Raw genomic sequence first — 14,341 nt, 5'->3', positions numbered from 1 at the left:
AAATAAATAAAGGACGAAAGAAAAAGCTGTGGAAAAAAAAAAAAAAAAAAAAAGTCAGTGCCCAGAAGGAGTTTCTGACTAATAAACATTTATTGGTTTTGTGACCAGACTACATTCTGACTTTGAAAGGAGGGCAGTAAAGAGAGAGAAATGTGTTCTTGTAGAAAAGAGATGTGGTATGAACTGCTTTCTTGATGTGTAACAATCTCTATTCCCATCCAGATGGTGAACTGAATATACTGTAGACACAACTATATATCACATCTATCTTGTCTAAATACATCAAAAAACAAGGTGTTTGCTCCTTCTTACTTCAGTCAGAAAAATAATTCATGTTAGATAATACATTAAATCTACTGTGTACGTACACATACAAACTACTGCAAAAGTACATGTGAAAGTATAACAAATTAGAACAAAACCATTGCTGTTATTCTAGGGAACAGTATTATAGGTTATCTATCATATGTCAAAAGACTTTCTCTTTTCCAAATGTAACACAAATACAAAATTTATCAGTTGCAAGAAATATAAATGATAATTTAATTTAGTAAGTGACTAATGTTTGGCCAACACCGGACTATAAATCTTGGGACTGACATTAGCCAGTTCAGTCACCCAAGAAAAAAACTTCATGGTATTTCCAATGCACTCCAAAACTGGCTAAGTGTGTTTCTGCACAAAATATGACAATTTTTGAATGTATAGGAGATACTCTAAGCCCTTGAAATTATGTGTAATTAATATTGATTTTGTTCATTATTCCTATGAAAATGTACTACTCCATCAATAAATAAATAAATAAATAAATAAATAAATAAATAAATAAATAAATGTGTTTTTTAAACAAAAGCAACATTAAATGATGCATTGCTTGTTCTGAAATAACAATAAAAACTCAAAGTTTATAAAACCGGCCATTTGCACTAATTAATGCACTAGGGAAAAGACCTCATCTGCTACATATAAATAGTACATCATTTAATGAAAGGACAGGGCTCTGGAGAGAAGGAATTGCATGTGTTGGTTTTTTTTTTTTTTTTTTTTTTATGTTTTTAGCACTTAGATTATTTATTGATTCTTGATGGTTTATTTTAAAATAGGTTATCTTTTTCAGACAATGTATTTTCCTTCCTGTCTTATCTGCAAAGAGATCAAAAGAGGATGCAAAAAAGATGGAGTCAGGCTATTTTCAGTGGTGCCTGGTGTTAGAAGAATCAATGGGCACAAACTGGAACAGGAGAGTGTCCATCTAAACATCAGGAAACGCTTCTTTTTGTGTGGGTGACAGAGCACTGGAACAGGTTGCCCAGAGATGTAGTGGAGTCTTCCTCCTTGGAAATCTTCAACAGCTGTCAGGACATGGCCCTGGGCCCTGGGCAACCTTCTGTAGCTCTCGCTTCTTGAGCAGGGGGATTGGACTCCAGAGGTCACTTTCAACCTTAACCATTCTGTGATTTTGTAAAACATTATACAATCATAGAATGGTTTAGATTGGAAGAGATATTAAAGATCATGTAATTCCAACCACCTTGCCATGGGCAAGGATGCAACCCACTAGATCAAAATAAAAATTTTCAACCTGCAAACAATACCCATTAAAACTGAACAGAATCTGTAACATAATGACAAGCAAGAGAAATATGCATACAAGAGAAATATGTATATTTCTCTTATATATATATGTATACATATATATAAACACATTAAATATGTTGGAATGAAAACAAAATGACACTAAAATACACTGTCAGATGTTTTCTTGGTACTTCCCTAAGTGTTCCTGAAATTACTGGAGTACAGCAGAATGCAATTTTGTTTTATCACTAGCTTAAACATGAGCTTTAAGATCTAGGACTTGATTTAAATCAATGTCAATTAACAGACAGGATTATAATGATGTGAATTGATTAGGCAAGATCAAAATTCTTCTGGTCTACATTTTCCTTTTAACGAGTCTATTAGACCTTGAAAGGAGTGGCTTTCACACAAATTTTGGCTACACATATTACACAGTCAATTTTGTCTACAGAACCTGCCCCTGAGATGACACATTCTTATTCTTCTGAGTGCTGTGAAGATTAAGTTAAGAACTTGCATTGAGTCCTTTACAAAATACAAGATCTCCTTAGATTCAGAAGGAAGCAGAGGTGATATATACTGTAGATTTATTGCTATACAAAATATTGTATCAATTGGAAACTTTTCAAAACCTAATGTTTATCTGTTATTAAGTTGCATGTTATTATTTCTATTGGGATTTTGTCCCTTCCTTCACTTCCTTATTGATAGTTTGCAGTAAAGAGAAAATAGGCCTATTTCGGGGGGGGGGGAGGAGGGGGGGGAGAGAGGAATCAAAGAGAATGAATTTCCATACAACTATTTAATGTTGCTTGAACCATGTTTTTTGTTTGTTTGTTTGTTTGTTTGTTTGTTTTTTGTTTGGTTTTTTAGGAGTGGGAGCAAGTTTCAGGTTTTGTGCTTACAGCCAACTTTTCAATATTTGATTACAGTGCCTGGAGCACATTGAAGATATCTCTAAATCATTTACTTTCAAATTGTAGGTGTATAAATAAATAAATTATAAAATAATATGCAGGTTTTGCTTTTAAATTCACTTGTAGAAGCAAATGATAAAATACAATTTGTAAGCAATCAAAGTCTAAGTACACATATTTTTAGAGGTTATATTTATTGAATAGAGTCTGGAGGATATGCAGAATTTGTAAAGACAATTTATACCACTGTCAATTTCTCTTAGCAGTAGAGCTAACTGATTTATCACAGCTATGTCAGCATTCATCTACTTCCAGTTTTTCTAACACAGTCAAGAAAGACATATGAGACTGAGTCGGTCTTTATAACAAAACTCATATTTTGCAGCATCAGTAGTCACTGTAGCTGCAGATTCACACTCACAGCACCATTCTACATTTGCAGAAATTCAAAATATAGTGAAATAGATAAGATATTTGGCAGCCACTGTAAGAAGACCCACAGAACTACAGATCGGTCAGTCTCACCTCTGTGCTTGGCAAGATTATGGAGCAGATTCTCCTGGAAACTATTCTAAGGCACATGGAAAATAAGGAGGTGATTGGTGACAGCTAACATAGTTTCACCAAGGACAGATCATGCCTGACAAGACTGGTAGCCTCCCATGAAAGGGTTATAATATTGGTGGATAGGGGAAGAGCAACTGACATCATCTACCTGGACTTGTTAAAAGCATTTAACACTGTCCCACACAATATCCTTGTCTCTAAATTGGAGAGACATAGATTTGACAGATGGACCACTCAGTGAGTAAGAAATCATCTGGATCACAGAACCACAGAATTACGGAATGGTTGAGGTTGGAAAGGACCTCTGGAGATCACCTAGCCCAACCTCCCCTGCTGAGTAGGGTCACCTAGAGCATGTTGAACAGGATAGCATCCAGGTGGGTTTTGAGTATCTCCAGAGAAAAAGACTCCACAATCTCTCTGGACAACCTGTTCCCAGAGGTGGGAACCTGTGCTCTGTCACCCTCACTGCAAAGAATGGATCATTGTACTCAAACAGTGAGTCAATGAGTCAATGTCCAATTGGAGATCAGTGATGAATGGTGTTCCTCAGAGGTTGGTATTGGGACTGGTGCTGTTTAGCATCTTTGTTTGAAATAAGGACAATGGGATTGAATACACCCTCAGCAAGTTTGCTCATGACATCAAGCTCTGTGGTGCAGTTGGAACAATGGAGGGAAAGGATGTCATCCAGAGGGACCTAGACAGGCTTGAGAGGTGAACCTTGTGAAGCTCAGCAAGGTTAAGTGCAAGGTACTGCATCTGGGACATGGCAATCCACAGCACAAGTACAGGCTGGGTGGAGAATGGATTGAGAGCAGCTCTGAGGAGAACTTTTGGGTGTTGGTTGATGAGAAGCTCAACATGTGCTGTCAATGTGTGCTTACAGCCCACAAAGCCAACCATAATCTGGGCTGTATCAAAAGAAGCATGACTAGCTGGTCAAGGGAGGTGAATCTCCATGTCTTTTCTGCTGTCCTGACACCTCACCTGGAGTACTGCCTTTAGCTCTGGGGCCCCTAATGTAAGGAGGGCAAGGATTTATTACAGTGTGTCCAGAAGAGGGCCACAAGTCTGATCAGAGGACTGGAGCACCTTTTACTATGAAGACAGGCTGAGGCAGCTGGGGTTGTTTAGCCTGGAGAAGAGAAGACTCTAGGGAGACCTTTTTCAGGAAGTCTCAGTGGTCTTCAGGATGTAAAGGGGCTTACAAGAAAGCTGGAGAGGCACTGTTTGTGAGGGAATGTAGTGAAAACCAAAGAGTAACAGCTTTAAACTGAAAGAAGGTAGATTTAGATTCCTGAATTAAATATTCCATGTTGTATAAAAGGTTAGGGGAACTTAAAACAAAACAAAAACAAAACAAACAATAACAACAAAGAAAACACCTCTCCTTTTTTTTTTTTGTTTTTTTTTTTTGTTTTTTTTTTTGTTTTTTTTTGCACAGAGTACTGTCATTCTGATATATCTAACATTGTTTCCATGATCTGATTTAGCAGCACATAGGGATAGAGAAGACCATGAAACAACAAACATCTTTTGAATAAAACAAAATAAAATAAAATAAAATAAAATAAAATAAAATAAAATAAAATAATGCAAAACTTTCTAAAAAAAAAAAAAAGTTAAACACTACATGGAAATATACGATTTTTTTCACTGTCAATAAAAGCAAACAAGCTGACAGTCTATTTTTTGATGTTCTTATAGGAAATACTATCAAGTCTTCATTTGGCCAGAATCAGTTGGAGTATATTTCCAACTTCTGGCCAACTCCACTGATCTAATTGGCAATTTTTATTTTTAAAGTGGAATGGTTCCAATATTAGAAATTGAAAAGGAGAAGCTTGAAAACATCTTTTTTTATCCTCAATGAGTGTCCTAAATATTAGGAAATTGGCTGCTATTTATCTTTTTTTCTAAAGCTTAACATAGATCTGGGAAATCATCTTAATACAAATTCAAATGAAGGAAAAATATTTAACCTCTGAGAGGACCTAAGCAAGCAGCCAGTCTAATCTGTATAGCTGTACTATACTATCATATTAGAAAAATGAATGATTTCTAAGGATTTATTCATCTCCATATATCCAGTTTGCTCAAGTATTGCCTCACCTGATCTTCTTCCTCCAAGAACACATCTTTCTTATTCCAGCCTTTGCCTGCAGTCTCTGGTACCTGGGATTCCTGAAGATCAGTCTGGCTAGTAAACACTGAGGCAAAGAAGACATTCAGCATTCTTCAGCATTTTCTCTGTCTGGTGTATGTCACAAGTCTTGCTCAGCAATGGGCCCACATTTTGCTCAGTATGCCTTTTGTTACTTATAGCAGCCCTTCTCATTTTTATTGATATTGCTGGCCAGATGCAATTACAGGTGGGATTCAGCTTTCCTAATTTTATCACTTGAGGATCAGACAAGGTCTCTTGTATTCCTCCCAGATAACCAGTCCTTGCTTCCACCCTCTGTATGCCTCCTTTTGATGTTTGAGTTTGGCCAAGAGCTCCTTGTTCATCCACATAGGTGTCTTGGTATTTTTGCCTGACTTCCTTCTCATTGGGTTTCACTGCTCTTGAGCTTGGAGTAGTGGTACTTGAAAAAGAACCAGTTTACTTGGGCTCCTTTTCCTGCCACAGCTTTATGCCATGAAGCTTTTCCAATCAGAGCTTTCAAGAAGCCAGAGACCGCTCTTGGAAAGACCATGGCTGTGACCTGTCTCAGGATCCCTCCACACATGATCCTGAACTTCACTGTATCGTGATCACTGCAACCTATACTACCTGTGGCCTTCTGTGGCAGTTTTACTCAGGTGGGCAGCTGAGCTCCACCGCACCTGCTCTCTCACTCCCTGTCCTCTGATTGCTTATACTACTCTATTACAGAATTATTCCTTAACTTTTGACTGTTATACCTGTTAATATTCAAGGCAAGGCCAGGGTTGAAAGCAAAGACCAATCTTAAAAGACAGGTTAATAATACATTGGGTATTTTACATACATTGGGTATACATACTTCCATAACCCTCCATATTAATACACTCAAGATAATCAACACTTTTCTACACTCTACTCAGTTCCAACACATACATGTATCTCAGGCACAGTTTGCAGCAGAACTTCATGGTGCCCAGTGGAGGTTCAGAGGCAAGAGTTTTGCACCAGCATGGAAAGAGAACTACACTAGAAGGATGTAGTTAATCTTGAAGAGAGCTAGTTCTGAGCAAAGTGTACCCGTCAGTACCACTTGACCTTTACAAGAAAGGACCTCTCTCTGAGACTGGCGAACACACAAGACTTTGTGAAGAAGAAATGCTTAATTCTAGAGCTCAGTTATTTTTCATTCTAAGTCACTCAGCAAAACTATGTTTATAATTAATTGCAGACACAGTGTTCCATTTCTTAGACATATTTGCCAAGCAAACCACTAGCTGGACCTCTACCAGCTATGACATTTTCCCTGCTGACATATGGGTAGATTTAAATAAACTCAAAGGGCATATTCTTCCACATGTTTAGTATAGAAGTAAATTTGACCCTTACCCAAAGGATCAAATATGATCCAAGATTACTTAAAATTTTCACTTTTCTTTCTGCTCTAGTCAGTTCTATATTTCTCATCTCTTAAAATAAATAAGATTTTTCACTAGCTACTAAATGCATTGTCACTATCTTTAAAGAGACTAAGGATCCATTTGGAATTCGGAATGTGTATTATAAGCATAGAGTGATATGTAGAGGTATGAAGGTGACATGTTATGCCCTGAGGCACAAATGCCCAGTGAGATTGCTTAAAAAGGGAGAGACCATCTCTAACCTTATCTAACAGTGAACAGAGGCCACTTTCCTTTTCTCAGATATAATCTTTAATAATCTTCAACAATTTTTGAGAATTAGACAAGAAGACAAGACAACAATAACAAATACAATCATGGGAAGGTGACTTTGCAAACTGCATCAATTTTTCTCTCAGCAGAAATAGTAAGAAACTTGCATTTTTGCCATCTCATTTTCAGTGTTTTCTTTTTTGTACCTTCTCATGAAAACAAGCAAAATGCTAACACTGAGCAGGATGACTTAGTCAAATTAATCAGAAGAAAAATACATTGTGTATTTACATTTGTTTTGTTATGTAGTGCAAACCACTTACATTTTATACTTCACATCACTGTCACCTCGGGTATAGATTTATCTATATATCTTCAAGACAATCAGGATTGATATTGAATATACTATTCTGACTAAGTTAATAATTAACTTTGCTATCCGTAGTAGCAGTGTATTACCTATATACAACATGATATATTATAATTTGTTGCCTCAACCCATCTATTTTTGGAATTTATTGGCCATTTTTGTCAAGGGCTCCAATAGTGTATTAAATAGGTAAGAGTCAAAGAATCATATATTGATTTTTAATAGGTGGAAGAAAATAGAGGGGCTGAAGAAATTATGTGAGTTATTATCCTTGTATTTATACTGCATATATGCTATGTATAATCCTGTCAGACTTTCCACTCCCTGCCCTGCACATGTTATATTGAAATGGAATTATTAATTTCCATTATCAAATAAAAACTTGTATATAAAACGTATGAATTACAGCTAAGATTACTGCTGTAGCTCCTGTCAACTCACAGTATGTGCATCCTAACTTCTACTATGACAATCTGTTCCATTTTATTCTACATCTGTAAGCATAATTAAAAGTAGGGGTATATTCTTAAAGATAACTAAAGATGAACTGAGAAATACCGGAAGAGGAATCAGGAGAAAAAAAAAAAAAAAAAGAAAAAGAATTAATATTTTTTGTCTCCAGTGCTTAGTGCTTGAGGGAATATGTAGACACCTTTTGATGTTTCAAGTCTGAAGTGCTTTGTTTATCAAACATGGAAAGTGAAAGTGCACTCATACGAGACTGTGGCATGTAATTACTTATTTGAAGCTGCTTATCTATACATATAAAATTAATGACTAATAAAATGGTTACTTAAAAATGTTTAAATTTGATACCTTCCATTTGTCCTTAAGGTGTCTGGAAATGTTGTTATTCTAGACAGCATAAGATATATCTTTTAAAGAGACTGAAATAAGTGTTTAATAAACACTTAAAATAGGTATTGTTCAAAATTTTATATCATATATTAACTATTGTGCACTGGTGTATGGCTTAATTTATCACAAAAAATATAACCTGGCAAACATTGCTTTGAAAAAAACACCATTTGCAAACATCCAAAAAGCAGTATAAAGATATTTCTGTTAATATTTTTAACTCTGCCATTATAGACACAGTGTTCGTATACTTTGAATACAATTTAAATGTATGTAGCTGTATCTGTATTTGCATCTCCATCTGTATCTGTGTGGTTCTTATCAAATTTTAGTAAATTAAAAAAAAAAATCTGCACATCATATATTGGTACGGTCATATTGCTTTCTTATTATGGAATCTTAAAAAAGTGAAAATAAAAACAAAACCACTTTCATTTTTTCATTGTTTTACTGCCCTTCTGTCATTCACTGCTACCAACATTATAGAAGCAATGACAGACTTGAGACAGAAAGCAAATGTTTACAAGATTTTTTTTATTTTTTTTTAAAGGTGAATGTGGAGAAAAAACTTGTTTTGTGTTATGAAGATGAACACAAAAAGCAAGGACAGAAGTTAGGACAAAAATGAAGGAGAGCAGAGAGCTAAATAAGTAGGAGTGAAAGAGCAGCTAATAATTTCAGGGAAAACCTCAGATTGGACAAAGAATAGATTTCAGATGAAACGGAGTCTTTTGAAAGACTGAGAAAAAGAAGGTTTCAGCTTTTTTTTCTTATTATTTTTTATTTTTCTTAACAAATGCTTTTATTTATCCATAGTCTCTTGTTGATTTTAGAGGACGGTATTACTTGATATATATTTCTTGATATAATAGCATGTAACTTCTTGTATTCATTATCGGTTACTTCTGACCTCTTTAAGTAAATATGAATAATAAAAAATATGTTGATGAAAGATACAATGCTACAATGAAAGACATTGTATTAGACGTTGTAAAGCATTATTTTACTGCTTTCTAAATTCTCATATCTTTTAGCTCCTCTCTGGCATGCAGACACTTACAGAACTGTATACAACACTACCCTTCCTTCCTTCCTTCCTTCCTGCCTTCCTGCCTTCCTGCCTTCCTGCCTTTTTGACTTCCTCCCTCCCTCCCTCCCTCCCTCCCTCCCTCCATACCTCTCTCCCATATAATATAGAGTATTTTAACTGTTCTTCTTCCTTTAGCTTCATTTAGTCTGGGAAGAAATTATGTGATCTATCTAATACATACTTGCTCTCAGCCACTAGCCTGGTATGAAAATCATGCTTGGATGTGGGCTGAACTCAGTTGCCCAGAGCTGTAAAATACCTTTTCAAATTCCCCATGAAATATTAGTTGAAACTCCTACTACCTCTCCAAAATTCTATGGACTCCTTATGTCCTCCATCATAGCTGTAAACCCCATGGACTTGTCATGGTTGCCCTGGGACAAAGACTATGCCAGTAAGTGCATATTAATCAGCAGAAAAATCTGGCCTTTTCAGTATTCTTATACATAAGTATAATTCTAAATAAAGAGCAACAAGAACAACAAAATTACTTATGCACTGGTGTTTCTCTACCAATCCAATAGAAACATTGTGTCCAGGGTGGCAAAGGAAAACAAACTGTCTAATTCTTCATTTTACACAATTCTCAGTGATAATGAGGAATCTATCAGAGACATTAGTGCACCAACAGGATCTGATTAACCTAATCAGGATGTAAACATCTTTCTCTGGTCTTGCTCTGCAAATGCTGCCCCCTGCCAGAGTTTAACTACCAGTGTTCAAGGTCAGCTCTGAAACAGTGCAACTTTGGAAGCCCAGATCAGACTGCTGGGAAAACATTGAAAAAATAAAAATAAAAATAATAATAAAAAAATCAGTGACAAGCCACATCTGGGATCTCAATTGGCACAGAGGCTGCAATTAGCCCTAGGCCCTTAGTCCTTGCCAGAGCTTTGTCAACAGGAGGTTGTACCTGATTTTGCAGTTTGCAGATCCTGAAGCTGTATCATATTATTATGTACGGTGGTGTGTTGCACAGTTGTTGCTACAAGGCTTAAAAATTAACCTCTGTAATTCCAAGGCAGTTTAGATTTAAAGTCTGGATTTAAAGTTTAGATTTAAAATCAAGTAGCATGATTTACAAGTGTCTGGAGAATTATAAGAGCTGCGCCCTACCCTACTGCACACTGAACCTGTAAGTCTGTGAGACAATGTATGTGCCAAAGACTTTTTCACTCAAAAGTACAAGAATTAAGTTTTAGTTAAATAAAATATCTATATATAGGAGAGAAAATTCTGTTAAAATTTGGACAGAATTTAGTTCCAAATATTTATTTTCAACCATAAAGTTCTTTGTTGTTGTTGAACTGTCCAGTTGTTGTTGAAGACCCTTATCTAACTAGAAAGTTGAACTCTTCCACTCCTTTCTTAAACTTTGCTTTCTGTAGTGTCTGTTTTAATGCTTTTGTGATCATCTTCATTCTGTCCAAGCCAAAATCTTAATGTTAATCCAATATTATTTTATTTTTATTTTATTTTATTTTAGTTTAGTTTAGTTTAGTTTAGTTTAGTTTAGTTTAGTTTAGTTTAGTTTAGTTTTCTTTCTTCTGTTTAAAAACTACAAGAGTGTTTTCTTTTAACCACAAGAAATCCAAGTACAAATGGCAGCTATGGAGACAACTTAGCTAGAAAAACTCTTGTAGTACCAATAGGCTCTGAAATACATTCATCATAGAATGTATTTATAAAATGCATGCCAAATTTTAGAAAGAAAAAAGAAATCTAAAAATCGCAATAATCATGCTCAGGAAGCAGTGTTCCAACTATGGATAGGCAAAACAAACAAATCATAAGAAAATTAAAACCATCTTTCTATTTTTGTATGCTCATCTTCTCCATATTAAATAAAAAGCCATACTTAAGCCCTTATGTACAGTTAGATATTGAAATGATATAAAATTATTGTTATCAATGAGGTTTTCTTATAAATATTTTACTATTTTTTTTAAATTAATAAATTTACCCTTTTAAACATGTAATTCTCTTTCCCTTTTTAAACATGCAATTCACTTGCATATGACAAAAGAATTAGGTAGTTCTCCGTGGTATTTTGAAATATGTAAATGATGCAATTATAGCTTCAAGCACATACTGCTTATTTTCACTATGGCTTTCGTTTTACAGGGAGATGAATAGTAGGCATTCCAATAATTTTAATGACTAACTCTTTGTGTTCTGTAATATTTTTAAATAAATAGAAAAAAAAAAAAAAAAAAAAAAAAAAGCTTGAAAAATCTTGAGATTTACATATTTTTTTATTCAAAAATTGGAAAACTATGCTCCTCTTCTAAAGAATTTTTTTTTTTCCTATTTTATTTTAGCGTGACATAATCACAGGAGAAGTAAATACAAAAAGGGTGCATTCCACTAGTTACCTCTGTTTCCAGTCTGTTTATAAATAAAAGGACAAAGGTTAGCATTCAATCTGCTAGTGAGCTTGGTCGTCAAGAGCAATTTTTATCAGAATGCAGGGTTTTGTCAGCGTGACTTGGCCTTACTGGAAAACAAAACAAAACAAAACAAAACAAAATCTAATGTTACTGGGCATAAATTGTTTGTTATACTGGGCATAAATTGTTTGTTTCAGCAAGTCTTTGAAAATGTAGTGTATATATACATTCATATATAAAGTGTTAGTCTTTTTGTAGCAGGTTTTTCTTTGCTCTAAAACAACATGAATCTATTGACTTTTGTTGAATTTTATGGGCATTTAGAATATGCATCATATAACTTATAACATTACTCATTTGTTTTCATTAAAACAGAAAGCTAGCCATGCAACATGTTCATTCATTTAATCACATTAATACAGTGCTACACATTCTTTAATCAGTACAGTTTGGGGATATCAAACTTTATAGTATTTGCTTGCATAACTTCATCTATAAGCAATATGCAATCACTTCTGGAATGGATTGTACAATCTTTCAAGACTGCAACTGAAGAAAAAAAAAAAAAAACAATAGGCCCAGACCTGAATCCAGCACTACAGGTGTGGCTGTACTATGGCAGAGTTAAAAAAAAAAAAAAAAAAAAAAAAAAAGGAAAAAAAATCACCTGCCGGTTATCTTTGTCAGACTTGTTGAGTTACAGTTCTATTTCTACAGAAGCTGGAGGGAGAGAGCAGAAATGTTTGTTTATGAGCAATAGTAGCTCATGTGTGCATGTTGGGGGAAATACAAAGAATTTCACCCTTTGATTCAAGAGAAGACAATAATAATAATAATAATAATAGTGAGAAGAAGAAGAAGAAGAAGAATCACAGAATCACAGAATTTTCTAGGTTGGAAGAGAAGAAGAAGAAGAAGAAGAAGAAGAAGAAGAAGAAGAAGAAGAAGAAGAAGAAGAAGAAGAAGAAGAAGAAGAAAGAAGAAGAAGAAGAAGAAGAAGAAAGAAGAAGATACTCCCTCCATTCCCAATGTCTGTATGCCTGTCACACAAAAAATGAATAGTTCTACCTTGTTTTTCCACAGTTCTAAGCTGTCTTAGACTTCGAGCCATTCAAACGAGTGAGTTCTCTCTATTCCCAAACATGCTAGTAAAGGTGAGAGCATTGAGGTCGAAGGAAGGAAAGAAGGAATAAAGGAAGGAAGGAAGGAAGGAAGGAAGAAAGAGAGAGAGAAAGAGAGAGAGAAAGAGAGAAAGAGAGAGAGGAAGAGAGAAAGAGAGAGAGAGAGAGACAAAGAAAGAAAGAAAGAAAGAAAGAAAGAAAGAAAGAAAGAAAGAAAGAAAGAAAGGAAGAAAGGAAGAAAGAAAGAAAGAAAGAAAAGAAAAAGGCTGTCATCCTGTTCTATAAGTAGATGTAACTCTAGGTAATGTAATTCTAGGTAACTTGCATTTTGTAGGTTATCAAATATGGACAAAGTCACTGAAAAAATGGCAGCAAATACTGCAAAATTAACTTTTTAGCCCCTGTTTTAGGTCTTTTTCAACTCCTAGAAAATATTTAGGTGAAACTTCATATAATTAGGAGAAATGTATCCATCAGATTTAAAGTTTTTTTTTTTCAAGGGACTGCTCCTGGATTCAGGTATTCAGCATAACTTCTCTGAGACTTTAGATGAAGTTCACAGGATGTAACTATGCCACTTATGTTTCATATTGAAAGCTTATAAAAATGTATATTTTTCCAGTAGCAGTTTACCATTCAGTACATTGTTTGGTGAGCCAAATTCCCTCTGTAGACTCCTCTTCTAGACACCTGGTACAGAATCATTCTGCTTTGGGACTAAAGACAATATTACTTATATATTTCCTAACAATGAAACATTTATGTTCTTTGCTATATTAGCAAAGTCTAGCATATAACACATATGACCTTTTGGAGAGGTGTTAATGGAAAAAAATAGATATATATATATTAATATTGAAAATAAAATCAAAGATATCATATAGATTCACATTAACTTGATGAATGAATAAACAATTTTTTTTTTCTGGTTATTTCTACCATGAAATTTTGGTATGGAACTTTTGGCATTTTCAACAAAATGGCACAATGTGTACAACATATTTTTTATTTAATCAGACAAAGGTGGGACTGAATATATAAATATATCACAATAATTTAAAAGATGTGCAATTTGATCAATAATACTACTGTAACAGGTCATTCTCTACTTCACCACTTATTACTTTCAATGATAAATTAAGATATTCTATGATGCAAAAACAAAGGTAAAGTTTTTTGTGTCATTGCAACATTTATGTACATCCATAGCTGGCACCTCAACTTCTGTATTCATATTCCAAAACTTATGTGTACCAGGCTGTTTGGATATCATGGTAGAACTTTTCTTACTAACACAGCAATTTTCTATGTATCTATTTGTAGTGGGTTTACGTGGCAAGGTTTTGGTAGCAGGGAGCCATAGGGGTGGTTTCTGTTAGAAAGATCTAGAAGCTGCCCCATGTTTGGGAAAGGCCCCATTGTTTTCCAGATCCGAGCCAATAAGCGATGTTGTTTTGCGCCTCTGTGAGAGCATATTTAAGACAGGGAAAAAACGCTGCACCACACAGCAGCCGGGAGAGTCAAGGGAGTGGGAGAACAGCCTTGCACCAAGGTCAGTGTAGAAGGAGGGGGAGAGGTGCTCCAGGCGCCGGAGCAGAAGTCCCCTGCGGCCTGTGGTGAGGACC

The sequence above is a fragment of the Aythya marila genome (assembly GCF_965140915.1).
Source record: "Aythya marila genome assembly, chromosome: 1".
Classification (NCBI taxonomy): Eukaryota; Metazoa; Chordata; class Aves; order Anseriformes; family Anatidae; genus Aythya; species Aythya marila.
Note: the sequence above shows the minus strand (reverse complement) of the source record.